The 27,471-nt window shown below is 41.2% G+C and overlaps 1 long non-coding RNA gene across 6 annotated transcripts in view; it reads left to right on the forward strand.

The window, feature by feature from the left end:
• Positions 1-27,471, forward strand: part of LOC310660075 — a 129,945-nt gene that overhangs the window by 83,876 nt on the left and 18,598 nt on the right. For all 6 annotated transcript variants that reach the window (XR_014503123.1, XR_014503124.1, XR_014503125.1 and 3 more), the window contains one exon: positions 6,174-6,248. This is a non-coding gene — a long non-coding RNA (uncharacterized lncRNA). The remainder of the gene's footprint in view (positions 1-6,173; positions 6,249-27,471) is intronic.

Raw genomic sequence — 27,471 nt, forward strand, 5'->3', positions numbered from 1 at the left:
AGATATCAATCAGTTTGTTAAAATAAGACAGTTAAAATCAACTTCTAAAAACCCTATAGAATTTCAAAAAAATTACAATCCTAAGAGAGCCACATAGCAGTCTCTCTAGATCCACCAAGTGTGTGCAATATGCAAATCTCTAGCAAACACACACCGGTGCCATATTTCCAGCTTGGCTGATGCATTGATCTCAGTGGATTTTGAGATATAAACTTCAATTTGGCCCCCAGTCATTTAGTGGACAGTGCCACCAACAGTTCTGACACCAGGTTATTTGTTGTGGCTGTTTTGCCGTCCCTGTTTGCACATTAATCCAGTGACAATTAGGTGTCAGCGAGCGTTGATTCTGCTCGCTGATAGCCTTGGGCTGTGCACTTGAAGCCCTAATCAGGAGTGTAAACTCTGCTATATTTCAATTTGGAGAAGCGCTCTTCCGCTAAGAGGCCCCTGGCACTGCGATAAATAAAACGCCTATTTACTCTATTGCCACACTTAGACATCTAATGCACTTACTACCAGCCCCCTAATCATAGCCTCCAGTTAAATCCGCCTATAAATCACTCCATTCTCATCCTGCAGATTAGTGAAGCCATTTTCCCCAAACCCCACAATGAACACTGTTTCCTTTTCTTGTTAGTCAAAAGCTAGATGATTTTTATTAGGTTAAAGACGAGCTCACAGATGGTAAATCGCGTGGAGAGAAATGAGCTGGAGAGTTACACGGTGGAGTGCAGGCCATGCCGAAGGCGGTGGCGGGGGAGGGCAACCAGCCACCAGCAGAACCAGAATCAAGTGAGAAACAAACAACACCCCCCTTTCCATGCTCACATAATCTTTCAATCCTTCTTACCCCTCCTTTTGTTCATTTCACTCCAGTGACATTGGCATTTGTTTGGCACAAGGGGGCAGCTTCCGGCAAGTGGGATATGAGAGATGAATTCCTCCCCAAGATTTAGATGCTTTAGAGGCGGGGTGGGTGGGTGGGTGGAGGAGTAGAAGAGAAGGTTTGTCTACATTATGAGATCGCTCCAGATGAATTCTGAGTTGGGGATGACATAGCTGCGTCTCACCATCTATCCTGAAAGCATCTGGGAATCAGTGTAGACGTCACCAGAAGCTGCGACTTGAGCTGCAGTGCTCTGAAGAGGAACAGATGTTCCAAATAAAACTTTAAAAATTACAAAAAAATGGATAGAGGCACAGACTGAAATCCTAATCCTACTTGTCGAAAGGATGCCCCACTGAATTCAGTTGAACTTACTTCTGAGTAGGCATGATTAGCATTGCAGATGTGAGTTAATTCCATATTTGAGTTCATATTTAGACTTTCTTAGGTATTTTGATGTAGAGAAGAGAATCTGTATTCCTCATCTAGCCCAGCAGTTATTATTTATTTATTTATTTATTATACTGCCCACAGCTATCCAGGGTTTTAGACTAGAACCTTTTATACCTCCCTGGCTTGAGACCCTGCTGAGGAACCATGTGCAAAGCATGAGTTCCACTTCTTTGCCGCAACCCTGCAATTCCTTGTATTTCCTTCTGCTGTGACAAAATGCCCTTGACTGAGAATATCTTTATCCAAAGAAGATTCATGAGGTGGAGAAAACTCTTAATTTTCTACAGCATGGCAGCTCAACACTATTCACAAGAATGTTTGAAAAATGCCAGCCCTACATGGGCAGGGATGAGAGCATAAGAAGAACCCAGCTGGGTCAGTCCAAAGGCCCATCTATCCAGGATCCTGTTCTTACTGTGGCCACACCAGATGCCCCCAGGAAGCCCACAAGCAGGACTTGAGTGTGGTATCACCATCCACACTTGTGATTCTCAGCAATTGGTATTTAGAGGAATACAACCTCCAGCAATGGTGGGTAAAATACAGCCACCATGGCTAGCAGCTGCTGATAGCCTTATCATTCATTATTTTCTCTAATCCTCTTTTAAACCTCTTCACATTTGTGGTCATCATTACATCTTGGGGAGCAAATTCTATAGTTTTAGCTAAAAGAAATGGCAACTTGAGCAGTGCCACTGGCTCCTAGGCATCAATTTTCTTCAAACATTACCAGCAATGTTGTGGAGTCAGACTCATGGCTTCTGATAAAGTATGAACTTCCCTTAGAGTATGAAAATGAAGCTTCTTCAACCAGGCTGCATTCTACAGAGCCAGAAGCACACACATTTTGCTAATTGTGTGTTCCTTTATGTCCATCTTATGTTCAGGAAAATCTATAAACACATATTTTCTTTACTGTAGATCAATGATTATTTAGTAATGTCTGCAAAGAACAGTTTTGAGCTTTGCTATCCCAGAATTGAAGATCTGCTTGTTAATGCAGATCCTGAAAGTGAATCTAGTAGCAAGGTAATACTAGTATAAATAAATAGTTTCAAAAATAAAAATAATTTGCAGTGGTAAATGTGACCTATTTGCACTTCAGCTCCCATCCACTCCAACCAGCACAACCATGTTAGTTGGGGCTGACCTATTTTGGACCTCATTGTTCTTCCAAGTATTCCTCAGCATATTGTAATATTCTTAACTGCTTTCCTTATGAGAAATAATTGGTTTGAATAATTCTTAGCACGTTTCTCCTAGCAGAATTCTAGTTTTGACTATTTAAAGCCAGTTTTAAACCCTGTTAATTTGCCTTTATTAGAAGGAGGCACCTGGTGAGGATCGGACTGTTGTTGGAAAAGAACATCCGGCTGGAAGTTTGATCTTCCCACCATGCCAATAATTTGAGCCAGCCATTCCTTCCTATTGATACTTCTACCCGGGTTATATTTGAAAAGCAACTCTTTCCCCAGAGGAAAGTAGCCACAATTCAATGATACATATTAAAAAGTAGTTATTTCAAATGTCTCAGATATTCTTTCTTCTCAATATTAATTTCCTTTGGAGAAGAAAAATCTGAGGACGTAGTAAAATTGATAATAATAAACTTATTTATAAATCTGGGTGCAAAAAGCAAGAACAAGCTATTTTAGATTTAATTGAGGCTTCCCAAAGTCTAAAGTAGTGCCTGGTCAAATACTCCAAAATGTTCCTTCTTAGCTGTTTCGGTTTGCACTCTACCAAATGGAGCAAAACTGGTTTTAGATGTGACTCTCTTTTCAGTTTCTTGGAATATGTAACTGCCAACTGTCTCCTATAATGGACTAGGCCAGACTTCCCCAAGCTGGTGCCTCCCAGATACTTTGGACTACAACTCCTATCAGCTCCAGTACAGCCATGCTAGACTAGGCGATACCAAGTTTAGAGAGAGAACTACGTACTCACTTTCCATAGCACACAGACCATAACTCAGAAAAATGTATTGACGTTCCTCCAAAACAGTGGAGGTGTGCGGGAATTGCAGTTCCTTTTCACAATAGGAGTGGTGGAGCTGTATTTTCTAGAGCTGTAAATTTGGCGGATTAAAGTACAGGTCTGGCCTGGTACATGACCCTTTTTTTAGGATGGATAGTTTCAGAGAGTGATTGGTCCAAGGTCAACCAGTAAACCTCATGAGTGTTCAGATATGTGAACCACCAATACTCCAGGAACGTTCATCACTTTGTAACTAAGCCATGATTTACTGCCTGTGCACTTTTTCTGAGTGTGGTATGGAAAAGCACATGAATCTGACCTTTGGGGAGTTTGTAAGTAAACCAAATGTGTCTCCAAGTTAAGAGGAAGAGGGAAACTTTTGAACTCACCTTAAAGAGTCACCTATATTTCCACCCTTTACTCTGCTGCATATTTTGAGACTTTAAATCTCTGCTGGTTTTCTCTTACCAAAGAGTACATGGCCCACACTTGGATCTTGACATCTAGGAATTCTCCTTTTTATATACCTTCCCCCCCCCCTTGAACCAACACATATATCAAAACTATTCATTTGGTTTAAACCCCATAGGTGCAGGAAACCTGTGCAGGTGATGAATGTGTGGCACATGGAAATTTCCTCCCACTACATACACAAACCATTCTCCAACGCACAGAAAAAGGGAACACACATGTGAACACCAGTACTCATATCACATCATCTTGCAATTCTTAAATTCTGGTCCTATTAACTGTCTTGTTGTTAAAATTAGGTGATTTTAGACTACATATGAGATGCTTCTATAATTCCTGGATATTGTTGTTGTGTGGTGAAATATTGTTTTGTGAGAGGAAAACAAAAGGTACGCAACAGCTGTGGTCCCCCTAGCCTAAGGTTCAGGTCTTTTGCAACCTAACCCCTCCACTCTCCCTTGTGGCTACCGAGCCCTTCAGTTCCTTCTGCAACCCACATTCTCCTCTCAATTCCCGCCTGCCCCTTCTTTTGCCTTAGCTAAAAGGGTGGATTGCTGTGAAGTGCTCCCCCCTCTAATCTCTGTTTAACTATTTCCATATGATAACTGCTTTGAAGCCCTGCAGCCCAATGAAAAGGCCAGAAGCCACGGCTCTGTTGTGGGGGGTCCCCCAGGGAAAAAGTATGTAAACAAAGGCCAGCTCGGCAGCCTTTACACCTCGCTTTCCTCTTCCTTTCTTGCCTGGATCTCAGGTGGAATTAAAGGGATTAAAACTGAGAGTAAATGAGGCGAGTGTGCAAAATGACTCCTTTCTGAACCAAACGGCATGTTCCGTGCTGGGGAAATGAGATACACATTTAAATCTCATCCATCCACCGCCTGTGGCCACCACCGTGTACCTGCCTACTTAGCCCAAGGGTTAATTAATTGAGGCTTCAATGCACTATTGCAAGAGCATTATTGCATTTGATACTCTACATCTGTGATTTAAAACTCTTTCAGTCCCTTGTCAGCAAGGGAGGGTTTTAACTAGCAAATTAGCATTCAGATAAGGGTACGCTCTATTTGCTTCTGAAAGGAAGGAAATATTAAGGATGCTAGTGCACAAACCACAGTATAATATTCTGTCCCATCATGGATAGGACTCCTGAGCCCAGCTTCCCGGGGGTGGGGGGAGGATGTAGCAGGATCAAGGGACATCTAAAAATGGCTGTGTAACCGCCAGAAGAAATGAATACAGTGGTACCTCGGGTTATGAACTTAATTCGTTCTGCAGGTCCGTTCTTAACCTGAAACTGTTCTTAATCTGAGGTACCACTTTAACTAATGGGGCCTCCTGCTGCTGCCGCACAATTTCTGTTCTCATCCTGAAGCAAAGTTCTTAAGCCGAGGTACTATTTCTGGGTTAGTGGAGTCTGTAACCTGAAGCGTCTGTAACCTGAAGTGTCTGCAACTTGAGGTACCACTGTACATGGTAGGGAACAAGCTACCAAATGCATTTCAACCAAGATGGTTGTGTCAGGCTAATATATTAAAAACACCCTGACTCTTTCTTTGGTTTTAAATGTATAATTATTCAGGTCTGATATTTGTAGTTGGATTCCTATGAAAGTAAGTTATCAGTTGGATAGGAATATTAAGAGTACTCTAGTTAGCTTTTATTGTCTCTTGGCAAGTAGAGAATTTAAGATTATCTTGCATTTGCACCTTAGTCTTGTATACTGAAATAAGCATGTACGGCCTTCAGCTGCTGAAACTCATCACCATTTTCCAATAGTGCTACAGAGTATAGATAATCAGACTACTCAGGAATAAATAAGACAGCCTTGTATATTAGACTAGAAAAGTTAATAGTCTTTCTTTCTTTCTCTTTCTTTCTTTCTTTCTTTCTTTCTACTAACAATTGCCTTTTACAAGTAGACTGGCAGAGGAGGAATGAGTCCCTTTTCTGCAAGCATGCTCAGTTTCTGTGCTTGCCTGCATGTCATCTGGGGCGACCAGGCAAGTAATTAAATAGAAGACTGAATCATGGAATATAAATATATGAAGTGTAGTATATGGTTTTTTTTAGCCTTAAAACACATCTGACCGGACAGTTAGCTGATCAGTACACACATGGTGTAAAAAGCAAAAGTTGCATAAAGTGCAGCTAAGCAGAATTATACCAATGTAGATATTATCTAGTTATGCAGAAGCAGGCCTTATACTTCCCAGGGACCGCATTTACTAACAGGAGGGACTGAGGTACTGTACATACAGCAGTTTAAAGTGAATTTGATTTATCCAGTGTGTGCATGTATTTTATGTGTCATCCACATGATGCTGTTTTCTTGCAAGTGGTAGCCTGGATTGTTCCTGTTTTAAATTTGGATTTTCTCCATCTGCAGATAATGCGGTAAGGAAAACAACAACATAAAATTGCGTGTTACCCAACTTTGGATGTACTGGACTGCATTGTATAGGTAGGTGACTTTTTAAAAAAAGTGTGTGTTTTGCTGGGTACCGTCTATCATTGCACCCCCTACTTTTGTTGGCAGGGCACTCCTCAGTGGCTTGTTTGTGGGTCCAGGCACTTGTTTTATGCAAGTCTCAGACACTTGTTTATAGCAATCTCAGAAATAATAATAGGCTGATCACACGGGTAAAAAATGCCTGCATACATGTCTACAGTGGGCCTTAGTTTTTCAGAAGTTAGGAAGGGTAAGGAATTTAAGAGAAGGGAGCAACAACCCACATTGCAAGTGCATACAGTCAACCACCCTCATTAGTATGGACGGGAAACGCTGAGATATAATTCAACTGAAAGCACTAATTGGTGGCAGACCTTGCAGCTAGGGTGAATTAGATTGGAAAAATCACTTACAGTTTCTGGAGTTCAAAGGTTTTATTCATGCAGGAATTATTTACAGGATGAGTGCAGATGAGACAGAGAAAATAGCAGAGATCTTGTCTCAACAAGTTGGGAGAAAGAGAAACAAACAAAATGGCTCTGTTTTTAGGGGAAGAGTTAACTAGTCAGAGGCTACACAAACATTGTGTAGTATTAGCTAGAGGTTTAGTAAAAAGGAAATGCATTTGCTTTTCTCTTATACTCTCTGCTGCAGTCTGTGGTGTGGCAGACATGGTGGGGAAAGCCCATCTTGGGGTCATAGTTGTTGCCAAGTACATGCACTGATCATGTAGACTGAAGCTGAAAACAAATGCCTGATTAAACCAGGGATGGGGAACTTGTGGCCTTCCAGATGTTGTTGGACTTGCATCACCCCAACCATTGGCTCTGACTCCTGAGGGCCACAAGTGTAATTCAGCTAAGGGACAGTATATGTGTATATGTAAAAGAGCATCATGTATATATTAAAGATACCCTAGAACTCTCTTTGCTTTAAGTGATTCAGATGCAAGTTTTGGGCATTGTGTACAGCCAAAAGCTATTGATAGATACATCATTCAGAACAGCTCCATTGGAAGTGTCAAAGCTCCTGATTGGTGCTTCACAGCACCGGATTTGAATCATGGAAATAGGTTTTCAAAATATTAGGTAAATGTGGTGGTGGAGAATTCAGATGGAGGTACCATTAGCAACATGTTGCAATGTCCTTGATCAAATACTCGGAAGGTGTTGAAGTCTTTCCGAACACAACCAGAGTTCTAGGTGCCAGCACCATACAAACTACAATCCTTTTTAGGAATATGATTCAACATGGCATAAGGTTATTTGACAAGGAGGCTGCCATTGTGTCTTTAACTAGCACAAAGCACAGTCAAGATTAGCTACCCTAGAGAAGTGATGGTTTCATGAGAACCACACCCCCAAAGTTGCCTATTTAGCAACAGTAATAGGACTTTTTCAGTTTCATAAAGTACCTTGATAACTGGAAAGTGCCAGTTAATGGCAGAATGTTCCAACTATGAATTTCACAGAGATTAATCTACCCCTTTAGAATCCTAAGAAGCCAATCAAGTGGCCGCCCCAGTCTTAGATGTTTTACAATCTCTGTGGGCACAAAGCTCAAACGGAAACTACCGTTCAAAGTCTAAACTGTCATCTTCATCTTCTTCCAGCATAAAAATACAAATTTTTCACCATATAAAGATTTTTTATAATAGCAATAAAGCAACTCTAGAGAACATGGTTGTCTTGAGATAGTTTAACTGTGCCTGGTACCTCATAACACCCTGGGGATGTGGCCGCCTCATAATAATCACTTTCTTTAGCATGCCTTGCTCAATTAAGGAATGGAGCTAAAAGGTCAGTGCAGGATAAAAATGTAAATCTGAAAAGTTTTCATCTTGACCCTAACTCCTTGTCATAAAACCTAAATAATATTCTGCTGCAATAATAGCGTTCTGAATCTCCACCCTGATATGTTAAGCTGGCAGGAACCAGGATATGTTTTGCAATTATCTTGGAGCAATTAATTGAAAATAGATCATTTGCTTCCTTGTTGGGTGAGGAGATGGGCTAAATCACAGCTGTTCTGCATGCCAGCAAAGGGATATTTATCTCTTCTTGTAGCAACTCTAGTCAGAAGCAGGTTTTTACTATTAACATAGAGTTGGTTTCTGTCAAGAGCTATCTCCCCTCTCTTGCTGCCCCCAATGGCCAAGGCTAGGCATACAATGCATTAGAAAGCTAACATTTTGCATTAAGGCTGGGCCTACATAGGACCATTCAACCCAAATTTAGAAAAACAATAATCTGTGTTTTAAGCTGGTGATGTGTACACAACCATAGTTTCAAAACACTAAACCTGCTGCAGTTATGGAATGATGGGATACATGCAACCCATTATTCACTGTGATTTACCAAGAGGGTTCCTTTGAAGAGTCCATCCATACATCAAGTAGGGGCAGTGGGGCACATAGAGACACTTTCTTTTTGCTGCCCTACCACTTTCTTTTGGCTGCCTTGCCAAAATTCTTTTGTAAGTTTTAAACATTTGGACATAGAGTTGAAGTGAAGAGGGAAGCAGGGAGAATCCCTAGGGGCCAAGTTGTATGTTCATCTTACTCCTCCTGACCTCTCTCTTTCTCTCTCTCCCCACTACCTTACTACCCCATCCTGTTTTCCTCAAAGAGAAGGAAGTTTCCCTGCTTATATGCTGCTACCTTCTCAGGAAGCCTCTGTGAAGGGAATGCAGATTCCTCTTATGAATCCCTTGTTGGAGAAAGGGTAGATGCCCTCCCCAAAGTCCACATTTTCAGTGAAAGGCCTGTTTAGTTCAGCATCTAGGTGCTTTTCATTGGGTCCAAATTTTAAGCATACATTTTAATCATTTTTCTGTTGTATCTCAGTCTCTGCCCCTAGAGCTAGGACTTGGATGTACAAATAAAACTGGAAAATTCAGCTGTAGAATAGGTTTCCACTGTTTGGTTTGTAATCATAGAAAGACATAGAAACTATAATAATCTATATGTATTAAAAATGTGTTTTTGGGTGGAGAATGAACCTGTACAGCGGGGTACCCTCCAGATGTTGTTGGGCCACCAATTTTCATCTCTAGTGGGCTGTAAATTATAGGTTATTATGGAAAGGAGGAAAAGACTCAGTCTTTTACATGGAAGATGCTTGATTCATATGGGGGCTGGGAAACATGGCCTGTTGCATTCCTAAATGCTAGCTCAATAATCGAGATGACAGTCCCGGAAACATACCAGAACTGCTTTATTTCCTCGCCACAAAGCAAATACACCTATATTGCCTCCAAGAAGAAGAGTGAGAAATTCAAGCACACATCAGGAGGATCGTCGCTCTGGAGGCAGAGGTGGAGCTTGCTGCTCCAGCACCTCAGGGGGGCGGGGGTGGGGCAGCAGTCACCCCTCTCAAGGATGACACCCAGGTCAGACCACACCCACTGCACCCCCTTCCTTCGCTCGTGTCTGGAGGGGCAGGCTTGTCGTGGACTTTGTTGAGTGGGAATGGACCTCCTGGTTATGGAGGCTGATGTGGAGCTCCTCATCAAAGTGCCTGGTTGGGTTAACCAGTGTCTACATCCACCTTGCCCCTGATAGTAGGCCCAAGAGCCCCACTGTTTCCACCATGGCCCACTACTTGAGGACCCCAGCCGGTGCAGCATTTGGCTCAGCTGGCTTAGCAACAGGCATTATGTGTATTTTAATGAACTGAATAGAGTGAAAGATTATGAGTCGGGGGGGGGGGCGGCTTAGAGGACATGTTTATGCAGAGGTGAAGCGGGGGAGAGGGTTGGTGGAACCCCGGGTTCACGATTTTTAGGGCCCGCCCCCCCCCCCAGGAACCCCTGTCCCACGCTGCCTGCTGCTCTGACCATAGTTCCTTACCATGTGACAGGAAAGTAGTTGTTATATTGGCAGCTTGCCCATCATAAAGAGCAGAATGCTCACAGTCTCTACAGTCAAAATGGCCTTTTATTTTTACTGTTGGTGATGTGAAATTTCTTCCTCACAATTAAGTGCACTTGTTGCAATCGTGCATGCCATGCGTCCCTGTCTGGATGCTGTTACTGATATCATTTGAGAGAGCAAGGAAATCCCACAGCACCACTTAAAAGCCCTTTAAATGTTAAAATGTTTTATATCCTGAGAGGCTGATCTGGTGAACTTTTCATTTTATTTTTGCATTTTTAAAATATGGTAAGTTCCTTAAATATGAATCTTCATAGTGGCTAAAAGACTGAGCAGGAAAGCAGAAAGCTCCTAGTTTGAATCTCTTCTCTACCATGAATTCACTTGGTAGCCTTAGGCAATCTTCTTAACTTCTGCTCTCATCTGCAAAATGGGGGTAATGCCATGCATTTAGCTTACAAGGCTCTTGTAATAATTACAAGCTATTGCATGTGAAATGCTTTGAATTGTTATACAGTTGCTAAGTATTTGTTGTTGTTGTTTATATCTGGTAGATTTAAAAAATAGGCTACATTACACAATGACTTGATACTTTCTGAAGTCTCACACCACTGGTATTATCTTAGGGCTGGTAATAGCATAGCACTAAAAGTAAAATCAAGATTATTGTTTTTAATTGTCTGGTCAGGGCTTCAATTTATTTCAGAGTACAGTAATGCACTAGATTATTTCCTGCACATTTGATACTCCGGCTCTAGAACAGAAAGCAAATACTGCTTTCCTTTCCCATTAGAATACAAAATATCATAATGGCATCCTGATTTTGGCAGCTATTAATCTTAGCACTCCCTCAAGTCAATGAAAATGCAACTTTATGTGGTGCACAATGACATTAAAGGCATACCTGTATTCAAAATGTGCCTGTTTTGACAGAAGAGATAGAGATTTAAACAGGAGTTTCTGCTCTGGATCTGTTCTGTGGCATAAATGATGGATGCAGGAAAATAATACATATTTTCATTGCTTTCAAGTAATAGAATCTTCATTCTATTCATGGCCCTGGCAAATAGGAATGAAAGTGTGATTTCTGTCATGGAAACAGTTGCATGTCTTTCATTCTCTTACTGCAGAAAGAAAAAAAAAGGGGGGGGGGAGATACTGTGTTGAGAAAAATAATCTGATTGATATCAATTTAGATCTACTCCTGAGTACTTCAATAATTGTTTTCCTGTGGCATCAAGACTTGCTCAGGGTATGTTCCACCTACAAAAAGGGCTATGATACAAAGTGCCGTTTAAGTAGCTCTGGCTGTCCAGAGCTTTTGGGGCTTGAGTTCTTTCTCCCACTGTCCTCATACTGTTTGGCAAACCACTTTTGAAACTGAGGAGATTCTCAAAAGCAACATATTATCCTTTCTGCTGTTGAAATATCCCCCTCAGAATAGAATTTGGGAGTACATCTTCATTTAGTCAAAGTAGTGATGTTAAATTCTCGAGAATAATCTTTTGGAGAATATTCTCGATTAATGAGGTGTGTACATTTAAAGCAGCTGTGTAGACGACACAAAATTTACAGTTTGTAGAGAATATTCTCATCTCACATCACTAGGTAGGCGTCAGTGTCAGTAATTTCAATCTGAACTGGAACCAATACATTGATTATTGAAAACATGTTTATACATAATACTGACAGGATTATAGGTTTTTTTTTCATAATAACCTTTCTATTGCAGAAACATTTCCGTTAATAGAAATATATTTTGTACTTGGCAGGTCTCATACTCTCTCACACAAGCACGTGCCACTTGCCCTGCAGGCTCTTTCAGCTGCAGAAGCTCAGCACTGCATCTGAAATGTCAGTCTTTTTAGAAAAAGAAGCATGTTGTCTGTTGAAGCTTGACTATGGAATTCAGAAGTTGGTAACTTGACGAGTTTATTAATAAGGTTTTATACAGATCTCTGGTAGAGCTCTTCATGCAGTCGTGCACCAGGGTTTCTCTTACTCCAAGGGCAAAGAAGGAAGGGGTGTGTGGGGGGGTTATCCTTAAAGCAGGGATAGCTAACCTGTGGCCCTCTGGGTTTCACTGGATTACAACTACCCTCATTGATCATTTGAGAAGTAGAATCCAACAGTACACAGCTAATTCACAGAGCCTAAATATAACACAGCTGATTTGCAATCAGGAAAGGGGCAGCTTGTTGCTGGTGATTCATCATATTCTTTGTTTTTTGAGCTTGAAATGCCTCCTGTATCTGGAGTCCATGGTGAAGGGCTTTGGGTCTGATCCAGCAGGGCCCTTGTGTTCTTTAAAGTCTGAAATCAAGCTGAAAGCAGATTCTTGAAGAGAAAAGTTGAATCTACCCGACATTTGACGTAATGTTGTCACAAACTCATTTTTAAAATTACGGGAAATCATTTCAAGGATAATGGAAGCAGTGTATTGTTAATTAGAATAACTTCTAATGGTGCAGGCTGCATAATGGGAGAAGGGCAGATGCTGCCATAGGGAAAAAAAACCCAAATTTGAATGCATGCTCCTCAAACAAACCCTGTTGGCAAAGGTACCATTAATGTTGGGGGGAAATGTGTGTAGAAAACAGGGAGTAAGGCTGCTTAGCCTTTCTTGTTCACTGATTCTACTCTGCAAATGCAAATTATCTCCTACATCCTGCTTATTTGGTTTAGGTTCAAAACCACTGGGACAATTGCTTTGTAACTTGCAATTCCTCTTTTTATCCTCTTTGGTGCTTTGGTGTCTTTATGTGGGCTGTGTGGGGGGGTCTGAATTGTTGCAGTTTACTAACATTACATGCACTTATTGGAACCTAGGTGCTTGAGAACAAAGCACTGAATGTAAATGAAATACCACATTAAAAGTGGTTTGTTTGTTTTGTTTGGGTTTAATAGGGTAAGAAGACCTGCTTTTAGAAATCAGGGGCGTAATGTGAAGTGTGGGGCCTCATTAGAACAGCCATTCCTGGAATCCCAGCAAAACACTTCACAATTCACACAATTCACGCAGTTTTGTTTCTCTGCAACTAATTATTTTTATGTTCCGGTAATGCCCTGGGCCTTCAGAAGAGCTGATTTTACCTCTTTCCATTTAGCGTAGGGCACAAATGCTTAGAATAGAGAGGTGAGTGCCTTTTCCTGCTCTTTGGCTCCAGCCAATTTTATGTTATAAACAAGATCAATTAGACTGGTGTTTGTCCTGACTGTTTCTCCTTCCTTTCCTTTCTGGCTGTTCAACCTGAATACCTTCTCCAAAGTACTCCCTCCTCCCTGCCCTTATCTACAATATTTTGTTAAATGTCATAATAAATTGATTGTGGGAGCCTTAAAGAGAAAGGGAGAATAGCGAGCGACCATGTAGGGCAGATTAAGAATAGAAACCAGAGCATGAAGAGATACTTCAAGCTTTTGCATTTCCCCCTGATGAGGCATTCCCTATTTATTAAAAATAAATTAATGCACTGCTTACGTTGGCCATTTTTCTGGCTATATCTATTTTCACCATTAATTAATGGAGAAATGAAAGATTGTGCACAGTAAGCCTTAAACAATATGAATGAATGAATGGGAGAGCTGGGTGAATAGAACTCCTCCTTCCCCTCCTTTTAGAAGTACTGTATAAGGGCAGTGAGGCTTGCTGCATAAATAAGCACAACAGTTCTGCCTCTTTCTTTTTACTTTTTATTCTTTCCAATACTAGACTAGTCACAGACAGCAGACAACAAGAATCAGAGCTCTGGAGTACTGGGCAGATCAGGTTAAGAAAAGTTGAGAACCTTTAATACGGGGATAGCCAACGTACAGTGGTAGCCACTCCAACTCCCATTTGCCTCAGCCAGCATGGCTTGTCATCAGGGGTGATGGGAGCTGTAGCCCATCTATATATAGAGGACACCATTAACCACTGAACTAATAATATGAATATACAGATGACCAAACCAACAACATCCATATCACTAAAAAAGGCCTTTGTGAATAGGTGCATCTTGAGTTGACAAGAAAGACTCAGTAATGAGACTGATTGACATACCTCCAAAGAGGGGGCCTTCTTTATGGCAGCACCGCAGATCCCATATTGAGTCAGTGCCTGACTGGTCATACCCACTGGCAGGATGGCAAGAAGGGTGTCCCCTGCAGATTGCAAAGTCTGGGCAGACAGATAAAAGGAGAGGTTCTCCTTTAAGTATTTGAGACTCCCGCAGTTGAGTGATTTCCTATGTCAGCATTAGGATTTTGAATAGGGCATAGTAGCATATAGACAGCCAGTGCAGATCCTGGAGAATTAGCATTTTTGTCTCTAGTTTGATACATATGGTAGTTCAGCACTCCAGCATTCAGATTCTGCACTAGCTGCAAACTTGCAGACAGTTTTCAAGGGAAGCCCCACTCTCTCAAGCTCTCGTCTTGAGCACACATATATTTTTTCCAAACTGAAAGGAGGACATAATGTAACATTATTTTAATACTTTGTTATTTTATTTTAAAATTATATCCCACTCATCTGCCCCTGCTCACGGTACCTTTAGGGTGGCTAACAATAATAGTAAAACCACTAACAGCATAAGAAGATCCCTGCTGGCCCATCTAGCCCAGCAACCTGTTCTCGCAGTGGCCAACCAGCTGCCTATGGGAAGCCCAAAAATAGTTCCTTGGTGCAGCAACACTCTCCCCACTTGAGCCCCCAAACTACAGTGGTACCTCGGGTTACAGATGCTTCAGGTTACAGAAGCTTCAGGTTACAGACTCCACTAACACAGAAATAGTACCTCAGGTTAAGAACTTTGCTTCAGGATGAGAACAGAAATCGTGCGGCGGTGGTGCAGCAGCAGCGGGAGGCCCCATTAGCTAAAGTGGCACCTCAGGTTAAGAACAGTTTCAGGTTGAGAACGGACCTCCGGAATGAATTAAGTTCTTAACCCGAGGTACCACTGTACTGATATAAATAGGTGTGTGTGTGTGTTCAAAGAGATCAAAGGTTGGGTTTGGGGGCAGGTTCATGTCACAGTAGCATCTAATCTAAACATTTTAAAATAACTATTCGAACCAAACATTCTCACGTGTATGCACACTGACAGTTCAAGGTGCACAAGTCTGTGCAGGCAGAAAACTCCTACCTCATATCTCTTAAAACCCTCAGAACCAGATATTCCATATGCTCTCTGGGCAACTGCAGTTTCTGTATTCAAGGATATGTTACTAAAAACAAGCCTGATCAACACATTGGGGCATAGACTGCAAAACTGAGCTAAGCTGAGCACAACAGCAGCTAACTAAGTCCATCTTGATTCCTATTGTACCCATCAATGTTGGAAGGACAGCGTTGATGCAGGCTTTTGGGAGGGAGCTGCTGGAGAAGGAGATGCAGCTGCAGGAAGCGATCCTGAAGTTCTTGTGGATCTTGGCTAGGGCAAGGGAGAGAAACCAGCCACCCCTAGACAAATGAATAGCCCACCTAGTATTCTCTAATTAAACATTAATAATTCACAACAGTGGAGGAGAGTAAGAGATTGTGCTCCCACTTTGTTTTTAGGTACAGAAAATCTGTTCTCAGTGTTTGGGGGTGCCTGGGACAACCAGACCGAACTGCACACACAGGGTTTCTCCCCTCCCATGCAAGGGATAAATCTGTAAAAATGTGCAAGTGGAGCCACTGAAGGAAATCTGCAGCAGCCCATCCCAGCCAGGCAAGATGAATGGCAGAGAGAATGGAGGCTATTTGAATACTGATGTGGCCCTCACTTTCTTCCATTTCCATTAATGACATGCTCATCAAGGGCAAACAATGGGACCGGCTGCCGGCGCCTGTCACACTGTGTGGGTGCTGGGAATGCCAGGCTGTCATCCCAGGGCTGCATTTAGAGACCTGCACGCTAATAAGAAGTGCTCTGTGCCATCAATGCAGACAGGTGCTTCCGAGGCTGGGACATGCTCCATTCCCTTCTCCCGTAACCCTCCTCTTCTGGCCCCCCTGTCAGACACCATGAAATGCACAAATTAACAGCCCCATCATGTTGGGCGGCTGCTGCTGATGGTGAAAGCAGAAAATCAAGTTGTCACCCAGGGTGCAGCTATAAAGCCACAGCCTCATTTCTCTCTGGGTGCCCTATAATAGCAAATGCCAGACAGCTGGATGGATGGGAAGCTTTAGATTAAGGCCCTGATGCATTCTGGCCAGAGAATTAGCACTGGTGTATTTCCACTTGGGTTATTTGTGCACAATGCAAACATCTGGGAAAAGCCCAGGCTTAAGGGCATATATATTACCTTGCTTCATCCCGTACACCGCAAGCAATGAATACAACCAAAGTAGTAAGAAACCACACTAATTCCTTCCTCTACTTTAATCTACCCTCCACAGCTCAAAAAATTCTCAATACTGACACTACTAGACTTATTTGTGACTTCATGGTACTGAGAGGGCTACTTTTCTGTTTACATGTGACAGATTGTGCCACAGTGCAAATTACTGAAGTTGATTACATTTGGTCACATTTCTAAACTCAATAGCTTCAGCAATCAATACAATCAATTGGGGAGGTGTTCCAATTTCTGACTCTTATCTTCAGGAAGGTAAGAAAGGAAAAGGCACCTTTCTGGGTATTCCCAATTTATTGCTTTACAACACTACTTACCCTAATATTCAGAGGCAGAGTTTAATTTAAGTCAGCATTAATTAATATTTTGATATTGGAACATATTTTCAGTAGTAGGGCTCAGCTGTGCTACATCTGAAATTACAGTTAAAGTGGACTACCTTTGAGCATGTGCAGAATGTCCTTTCCTTCCTTCACCCTTGGGTGTCTATAACTTCAGTTACCAATCACTGCCACAGTATCAGGATTTGGCAACACTTGGACTTTTAATAAATCTTATTTTAGAAACTAAACAGTACGTCAGAGATAACACAGATAAAATCCAGACTATCAGAAGGTGGAATAAACAACATGGATGTACACTAAGTTCTACTGGTACAACATTGATTGTCCAGGAATGGGCTCTTCAATAGATGCACATGCATGTGTGTATTTCGCTTGTGGTTCATCCAAGCAACTTACTCCGGTGTAAACTCATGAGCTAAAGTAACATTTCTTGAAAAATGTTGAGAGGATTAACTGTGACTAAGGTGAATGATCCGTTCGGATGTAATGTTTTCACTTGTAGACATTTGTCGAACATTATGTACATGTGCAGACAACTAAACATTTTGGGACTAAGTGTGCTGTTTTGGTACTTTCAGTTCCTGCAGCAGCCACTCAAGAGATGAAGGTGGATTTAACCTATTGCAGCCTTCAAGGTTTTTTGGACCAGACAACTTGTGGACTTTGTGAATGCGTATATATAATCTTTCCAGGGATATTACAGACTGAATATATCTATATATACTCTGTCTTTCATGCAGACACACAGCATCACTGTAATACTCGTCGTGGGGTTTTAACTCATCCAGAGATGACAACTGATCTTAAGATCCCTCAGTTGGGTTCCTGGCTAAATTCAAAAGGCCATCATCACTTCATGGGAGAAAAAATGAGACACCTGCTCATATTACATACCTAACACAGAACGGGGAGAGGCTTATTCATAAATGATGGTGACAACCACCTATAGCAGAAGTGTAAACATTTGCCCCAGATGCTGCCCCATGCCACTGATAAGTAATGGAGAGGCCTGAGCCCTTCAGACTCCAGAGACTTTAATGACATAATGGGCATAGAACTTCCACATAAAACAGGAAGAGCAACTAACGAAACTTACAACATAAAACCCCCCTCCTGTCATTTTTATAGTAATAGTAAAACACTTTATTGAATTTATGAGCTACATAATGACTATGAAGAATGTAACTTGAATTAGAACCAACTTGGAAGTATAATATCACTATAAACCTTTTTCTATTAGCGTGCTCCTTTATTATTTTCTTCCATTGCCTTTAAAAAAAAAGCAAAAAACCCTAAAGGGACGTTTACTTTCTTCAAGATTCTCCCTGGAATCTAGTTCACAATCTTTCTATAAATTCTAGGCTTTTCGAAAGGCTAAGAGCAGCACACAGTAGCATCATTTCAAGTTAAATAAAGTTTTGTAAAATATACAATACCATTTAAACAAAAGAGATATAGGACGTTTCTTTCATCATATATCTGACATTTTCAGATAAGAAATGCAACACAATTTCTGTTCTTTATTATTGTTTCCAGAGTGGTAGCCGTGTCAGTCTTTTGCACTGAAAAACAACAGTCTTGTGGCACCTTAAAGGTGAACAAGATAAACAAATCTGTTATGGCATAAAGTTTTGTGGACTGGAATCTACTTCATCGGATGCATGAATTGTTAACTTGAGCTTCTTTTTTAATAATAATAATAATAATAATAATAATAATAATAATACACGCAGCTTCTTTTTTTGGGGGGGGGTATTTCTACCAGTCTTACATTATTTAAAGGTGTGTGCATGTGAGTTAGAACAGAATCCAAGATAGGCTTGCTTTTTGTCCATCCATTTCTTGAGGTGTGATCTAAAACACTGTTGTTAAAAGCCTCGGGGCTATTTTATATCCAGAGCCATTATTTTTGTGGCCAAGTTTGTAAATGAGCAATTGCAAGGGTGGGAAATGTACATAACACACTGAGAGCAGGATGTTTTACTGTGTTTTCCAATTCCGCTTTACTTCTTTAGTCTCTTGCCGTCTCCAAGGGATTTTCTGAAGGGGCAATAAAATAAAATGGGTGAAACAAAGCCATAAGCCGGTTAAGTCTGAAAGACATGTCATCTCATCTAAAAAGAAGAAACGGACCATTTCCACACGTAGAGCTGACAGCAACGCCTGAGCTAGCAATAGTGCTATTCCATTTGATTTATAGAATAATGGGGTGACAAATGATGACAAAAATAAACTTTTACTGCACTGAACTGCTCCTTTATTTATGAAATTTGGCCAAGTAGTGAAATCTTTTATCTGCAAGTTGTAACATGGAGTGGAAACGAGCGATTATGGTGTGGTAATAGTAATCCAGTGATGGAGGCCGAGTCAGTTGGAAATGGATTGAAGTAAAATAACTACTGCACCATGATAAATGTGAACAGCGCTTTGCTGACAGATGATCTAACAGGTGTTCATAACAACTATATAAGAGGATTTATTTATGACCAGCCACAGCCGCAGCACTGTAAATCAGCCCCAGCAGCTGCACACCACTGAAACCAAGTCCCTGATGGAGGAACGGTGCAAGAACCCAAAGAACACGATTCACTCCAGAATCATAATCACCAAATAACACTTTTTAGGCAATTATACCATACTGCAGAAATCAGAATGACTTTCAATTATGCAAAGTTAAGCTGCCAACTAACTTTCTCAAAACAAACAAACAAACAAGCAGTATATGGACTAGCATGACAATAGGGTGCTTTTAGGAGACAACAGTCGAAAAGCAGAACTTGATGGGACTTACACCATAGTAGGGTTTTGCAGTATATATGAATTTCTGACCCAGGAAAGCTGTACTAGAAGCCACCATATCATCTTATGGCAGGCACCACTATTTTGAGAGTGAGTGGCTAAAGGCTTGTCTACTCCACTTTTCCAGAGCAAGGGCCAAACTGTGTCCAATTCTGGGCACCACAGTTTAGGAAGGATGTTAACAAGCTGGAACATGTGCAGAGGAGGGCAACCAAGATGATCAAAGGTCTGGAAACCAAGCCTTATGAGGAACGGTTGAAAGAGCTGGGTATGTTTATCCTGGAAAAGAGACTGAGACTGAGAGGAGATGTGATAGTCATCTTCAGATATCTGAAGGGCTGTCACATGGAAGATGCAGTAAGCTTGTTTTCTCCTGCTTTTGAGGGTAGAACTCGAACCAATGACTTCAAGTTACAAGAAAGGAGATTCTGACTAAACATCAGGAAGAACTTTCTGGCAGTAAGAGCTGTTAGAAAATAGAACAGACTCCCTCGGGAGGTTGTGGACTCTGGTTCCTTGGAAGTTTTTAAGCAGAGATTGGATCCCCTGTCATGGATGCTTTAGTTGAGATTCCTGCATTGCAGGGGGTTGGACTAGATTACCCTTGGAATCCTTTCCAACTCTACAATTGTATGATTAACTCTAACTTGCAATATGGAATCCACATTTAAGTTAATATAATGCTTTTAGCATCAGTACGTTTCAGCTGGTTTCTCAGAAGAGCGCTGTGATGCATCTCATCTTACGTAGGCAAGGCTGGATGAGGATCCACAAATTGATGCTCAATTAGCTAATCCAGTCATTTGCTCCGAGTTAGGATGGTTCAGCTCCACGTACCAACCAATGCATTTTAAACTGTGTATACATCCTAGCATCAGTATGTTCTAGTTAATCACTAGGGCTTCAATATTTAATTGGTTATATAAATTGATTAAGAAATAATAATCGGGTAAACTAAAGAAGTACTTATGCAGATAACAAGCACAAGCTGAAAAGAGGTTTTTGGTCACAGATTATTCAGAAATTGTCTATCCGCTTCCAAAATTGCAAGCTGTAAGTAGTGAACCAAGGTGCATGGTTCTTTTCCTTTTCAGCGTTACAACAATTTTGATTTCAAAACATCTAATTGAGATTTCATGTTTTAAATATTTTGAAAACAAGGTGATTGTCTCAAACACTCAAACACAAATATCTCAATTACTTCAGCACAAAGTACTTCTCTACACTAGCTTAGGGCTCTGAACAGAAATGCAAAAATTAATCACCAACATGGTCAAGTGTTTTTCCAGAATCATGCCAGCAGGCGGTTGAACTAGAGCAGGGATGAGGCATCTGTGATGCTCCCTCTGATCCTTATGTCAGCCTCAGCCAGCATGTCCACTGGTCAGGGATGATGGGTGTTGGAATCTAGCAACGTTTGGAGGTTTGCGTTCCTGTACTTAAAGAGTGAAAAATGCACACCAGCAAATCATCAGTCCACACTCTTCTGGGTATGTTCAAAATGTAGTGATTTGTTGGTTGACGAAAGATACTCCTTCCAGATATATGGTCACATTTTCAGTACTTTAAAATAAAGGTCTCCAGAAGTTCACAGCTTTCTGCTTTTGTTAAAACCTGATATAAGGTTGCTTAGTCTCTCCCTAAATCTATCCTTCCTCTTTACTATCCCTGTCCTTGAAGACTCCCTCCCCTGCCCACCAGTCACCAGTAATGTCAGACATTACCTGTTTTACATCCTTTATGTCACGTCACTTCCTTCACCCCAAGTTACTTTCCCAATATAGGGCAAGTGATGATTCAGTTTGACTCCACTACATCCTCCAAACTGTTATTAAAGCTATTTCTGGTACCCTTGCCAGAAATGGATGGTCTTCCACTTTGTGTTCCTGTTGGATCACCACCCTTCTGCCACATCATGAAGTCCTTGATTATCCCATGAAACTTTGGGCCACTGTAATAACTTTGCCTGGATGGCTCAGCAAAATGAAATTTCAAGTGCATCCTTCCAGCATAGCTCCATACCAAGGACTATAGAAGTCTCCATAGAAACAGTGTTTTTGTTGTTTTCACTATTCCTAAGACTCAGGGCCAAGTAACAATTTAAAAGAGAAGTCACAAGAAGGGCCAGTGATAATAACAGACCCTACCCAGTTGTGATACAATTGGCCAGAGAAAATAACCTATTACTGGCCAATTAAATATTTAATAAACATTAGCTTATTACTCAACTGGTAACAAGGTTCTTCACTAACAGGGAAGTTAATTACATATAGAAACCTTGTTAACGAAATAATGGGCTCAGGTAGAGTTCGTAATAATTTATAGGATAATCCATTTCCTTGCCAGTGCATACATCCAAAGAGGATTGTTGGCAAGGTTTCATAGAATTGCTGTATAAATGAATTTTGGCGATCACCTCTGGTATTTTGAGGTATATGGAAGCACAGTACAAGCTGTGCTTGCTTATCCAGCTCACTTCCTCAACCTGGTGCCCTCCAGCTGTCTTACACTGCAACTCTGATTAGTTCCAGCCATTGACCACATTGTCTGAGGCATTTGGAGGGCACCAGTTTGGAGAAGGCTGATCTAGTAAGACACTTTTTAATCATTCAGCATATCAGTCAACTCTTTCTTCAAAATGAAGCAAAGGTCCTAAATTCTAGTAACTCCATTTCAAGCTCTTCAGCATCAAACCTCATGATGATGAGCTGCCAAGATTCTGGTGCCTAAAAACTATACAATAGAGAAGTGCTTCTGTCTCCTAAAACAAACACAATGTATGGAGAGGAAACAGTCCAGCAGCTGGTGGAGCTGGGCTTCTGAAAAAGCAATGAAGTGCTAAAAAGGGAAGATTTCAGAGCTGGACTAGCTGAGGAAGCTTTCACGCTTTCAGAAAGACTCCAGCAAAATACCAGAGAGGGTTTAAAGGTAGGGCAGTCAACAGTTGGATGAAGCAACACAAAGAACAGATTAAATGTCTCCATACCTTTCCAAAGGAGTAACTGAAGTTTCCAAAAATAATGGATTGCCTTCTCCTGGTTGCCTTTTGACAGCCAGACTGCATGTGCATGGGCTCAGATTTCAATCTGCCCAATTCTCATCCACTGGCCTTTCTTTCTGTATCATCTGAAATGTACTTGAGGAAGGGCCTTCTCAGTGGCCAAACCTAATCTTTGGAGCAGTTTATGAGAAAGCTTCATCTAGCCCTCTTGTCGACAGCCTTTCACACACAGGCAAAGGCTTTTTATTTAAACATTTGGCCTGCTGGGCTGACTTAATTTGTTTTGCTGCTCTGCATTTTAATATGCATTTGTAAACTAGTTTTTGAACTAGCTGCTGATTTTGTCTGCTCTTATCTGATTTTCTTGTGGCTTACCTGTTTTTGTATATTAGTTGTTTTTTATTGTAGATTTTATTGTTGACTTGCCCATTTTTTAAATAGAAAAGTGAGGTGTAAATATAACAAGTAATAAATCAAGGCTTGGGGTGCTTCAAGAGTGTGACTGCCTGCTTCTTTCCTGCAGCCTTATAGTAGCTAGAATGCCGTAGGGCAGAGAATCTCACTGATCTACATTGCATTTGTGGAGATAGCTTGTTTCCAATTTAGGAAACTCAGGAAGACTTGCTGCTGCTGTATTCTAATGATAGCTCTTTGTTGTTTTAGAAAGGGACCAGAGATATAAATTTTCTGCCAATGCTTTAGTACCTCCAAAGTCACAGTACTTTGTATAAAGCAGCAGGCTATACATGAAAATGTTCACACTCTGAACTGTATTGATGCTCTAAGGGCAGCGAAGAAAAATAAATAAAGGTGAGGAGAGGGGGGTGCAAGCTACTCTCCTTTTTATAGTGTACATGTGGAATTTTGTGTCAGCATCAACTGGATAGGTTCTCTTTCTATTCGCTTGTTAATTTCCTTGGTAGTGAGGGGGATTGGGGGAGCCCAAGGTGTGGTTGGTTGGTTGTGGTTGGCTGTACAGTGGTACCTCGGGTTACATATGCTTCAGGTTACAGACTCCGTTAACCCAGAAATAATACCTCGGGTTAAGAACTTTGCTTCAGGATGAGAACAGAAATCGTGCTCTGGCGGCGCAGCAGCAGCAGGAGGCCCCATTAGCTTTAGTGGTGCTTCAGGTTAAGAACAGTTTCAGGTTAAGTATGGACCTCCGGAATGAATTAAGTACTTAACCTGAGGTACCACTGTAGTGAGGTTTGTTTGTATTTGTGAGGGGGTGGGGAGGGTTTGTTGGGTCAAGTAAGCCATATTGATTCATATGCTGTTGGTGGGTTCTTGTTGTCTTGTTGCGCTATGTATGTGATAAAGGGGAGCCATACTGGAGTAAAGGCATCCTCTTCTATTTGTCTCCGTGTCAGTTTCAGTCCATTGGTTAGCTTTTCTAGTAAAGCTGTTTCCCATACAATTTGGTACCAGTGGTCCATGTTCACTTCTGACAGGTCTCTCCAGTGTCTGGCTATGAGGCTGCTGAGAGTAGGTGGTTTATAAGCTCTTTATAATGTGAGTGTTCGTTATGATCTTGGAAAATGTTCAGTAGGGCCAGTTCTGGGGTGGCTCCTAATACCTGTTTAGTTATTTTGCATATCTCTTGTAGGACTGCTGTCCAAAAGGGTTGGATTTTGGAGCATTCCCACCACATGTGGAAGTACTGCTGGATTGTTTAAGAAGGTGTTAGCCAGGGTATTTGGGTGTCCCCAAGTTTGTCTTGTACTGTATTTCTTGTGTCGGTATGGGTTTGTTGTTTATGTAGAAGTCTTTTAGACGGTGTAGGCCTTTGGCTTTCCAGGTTTTTATCTGGAGGTTTTGTGCTGTGTGTTGGAATAGTGGATGGGGAGCCACGGGTGTTAGTGGGGCTTGGCACAGTTTGCCTGCTTTTCCTTTCCATGCTTTAAGTATGGACTGCATGAAGCTGTTTAGTGTTGTGGGGATTTTATTTAGTTTGTTTTGGAAAAATAGTTATGCTGTTGTGGGGGTGTTTTCGATGGTCTCTCTCTCTAAGTGGACCCACTGTTTCATCTCATCTTCTAGAATATATGGGATTATGTGGTGTACTTGGTTGGCGATGTAATATGATTCTATGATTCTAAGGGAGGGTGCAGGTATTTGCGGCTTATTCTTGGCTTTTTGTGTGAGAAAAGAAACAAGTGTAGAAAACCTATATTAACTGTTCTGTATGTTCTTTTAAGCACCTTTTAGGCAATTCTAAGCTGGTAGGCCCTCAAACCACTGCTGCTCTTGGCTTTGCACAAGCATCAAGCACAAGGTAAAAGAGGCTTCTTTGGGCTTCAGTCTTAGCTTGAAATACCTCAGGGAAAGCATGTTAAAGTTGGATAGAAAATATTTCACCCTGAGATTGAAAGTGGCGGGCCAGATAGCAACCGTTAGGGGAAGTTATAGCCTGGGGGTAGCCACACATTTCCTTGTGCCCATAATTTGTGCTCCTGGGCAACTGGGGCATATAGTCCCAAGATCTACAAGTAATCACCACATGCTTTTACATTATCTTACTCTTAGTCAAGAACCTGGCTATACTAGACTCATTACTGCAGTTGTTCCTGTTCTGTCTTCTATCACTCAATTTCAAACTCTAAAACAGCAGCACCATATAGAATTCCAAAAGTCTCTTGGCCCTAATATTTTTATTAGCTTGGCCAATCATATTTCCAAATGCTGAACCAACTCCTTCTGCTGGAACACAGGTAGTTTTGTTTGGGAGTGGGTGAGATTCATATACATAGCTTGCAGACTTTTTAGTCCTAAGGACATTCAGTCAGTTTCTGCAACTCCTGATTTTAAGCTGTCTGTGGGCAGGGACCAATCTTGTTTTGCTTATGAAACAGTACTATGAAATTTAAAATAGTATTTTTAAATGTGCTGCTTATCCAATAAACTAACCACAATAAAGAATTAAAGTGTAGCCAAGATGTTTTAAAATATCAACATTTACATTCACATTTTTAAAACAGGAAACATTTGCCCTAATTAAAACACATTATCCAAACTGATTAATCTGAGTCCTTCTCCCATTTAACTGATTTGGGAATTCAAATTTAGTTCTCCCAAAAATTAGGATTCATAATAGATGCAACTATTTTATGTTACCTCAGGGTGTTCTATTTGAATGCATACAGTACTTTTGAGTGAAATATGTGTGCGTCACAGAAATTATTATTGTATTTTGAATTGACATTGGATTGCAATCAGGTCAGCAAACTACTCACAGCACACACCTCATTCAGCTGCACATGATAATGAACTTTTAAAGATACTCTCTCATTAAAGGAAAAGAGTAGAAAGGGTATCTAAAATGTATTCATTTTACTCATTCAACCACATTCGTATTATTCGTTTGCTAATATTTTCTACCTCTTTAAAAAATTAGTGATTTATGTAGCAATGAATACAATCTTCCTTGTATTTGAAAACTGAAAAACATGTTTAGGCGAGTAATAAAAGTGAGCTTCAGCAAAACCAGAACTTTTAGGCATCACTGTGAATCACTATCACAGAATAAAAATTGAAACTTACTTACAGGACTTTTCTATATTGTGGTAACTTGGGCTTGCATAATAGCTAGGAATTTCCAGAGATGGAGTAAAAAACTTTTCATATTTTACCTGTTAGGTCAAAACTCTTGGCAAATAAATGAAGCTCTCTAGGACCATTGAATGAATGGGCATTGCTAAGCAACCACATTTTTCAATTTGATGTGGGTCTTCCTAAACCACCATGAGTGATCCCAATGGCTTTCTAACTAAACTTTCTAAACTCAAGAAGAGATAGTACTATCATAGTCTCTCTGACTCTTTTCCATCCAGATATTTGTAATTCCAATTGGGTCAAAATTATAATGTTTATATTTTCTCTAGGCATCTTTTCATTTCCTTTCAACTTCTCTCTCCTCATCCCCCTCTTTTTGCATTTTTTAAACCAACATAAAATATATAAATGAATACTTGCAGTGTCTTAGCTAACCACCTCCTCTTTTAGGGAAGCTTAGTGATCTCCAGATCTCCAGGACGCGGGTGGCGCTGTGGGTAAAACCTCAGCGCCTAGGACTTGCTGATCGTATGGTCGGCGGTTCAAATCCCCGCAGCGGGGTGAGCTCCCGTCGTTCGGTCCCAGCTCCTGCCCACCTAGCAGTTCAAAAGCACTCTTAAGTGCAAGTAGATAAATAGGTACCGCTTTATAGTGGGAAGGTAAACGGCGTTTCCGTGTGCTGCGCTGGTGCAGGCTCGCCAGAGCAGCTTCATCACCCTGGCCACGTGACCCGGAAGTGTCTCCGGACAGCGCTGGCCCCCGGCCTCTTAAGCGAGATGGGCGCGCAACCCTAGAGTCGGACACGACTGGCCCGTATGGGCAGGGGTACCTTTACCTTTGCGCTGGCCCCCGGCCTCTTAAGCGAGATGGGCTCGCAACCCTAGAGTCGGACACGACTGGCCCGTATGGGCAGGGGTACCTTTACCTTTAGTGATCTCCAGATAGCTGGTTGGCACTGAGGTTGGATTTTCAGAATATGGTGAGTGGGTACTGTCCGCAGGGTAGAAGTTACGGTAATTCTTTGTTCTGTGCTATAACGGAGTGACTACTTTGCCACGTAACCTGTATGGAGCCAATGCCTGTATTTATAAAAATTGGTTGAATGCAATACCATGCCCACTTCACCACTATGTTTACTTCTATGCCTCTAGCTTATATACAAATTGCGTCTTAAATAATCTGCAGTCAATATGAAAAAATGTTGTCTAAATCTGGCCTTAAATGAGACACTGAAACAGTTACTCACTAGTGGACCATTCAACAGAATTATACCACATAGATTTATGTGCTTTAGCAGAACCATTACAGAACCCAATAAAATCAGACATGATATCG

The sequence above is a fragment of the Podarcis tiliguerta genome (assembly GCF_965153285.1).
Source record: "Podarcis tiliguerta genome assembly, chromosome: 11".
Taxonomy (NCBI): domain Eukaryota; kingdom Metazoa; phylum Chordata; class Lepidosauria; order Squamata; family Lacertidae; genus Podarcis; species Podarcis tiliguerta.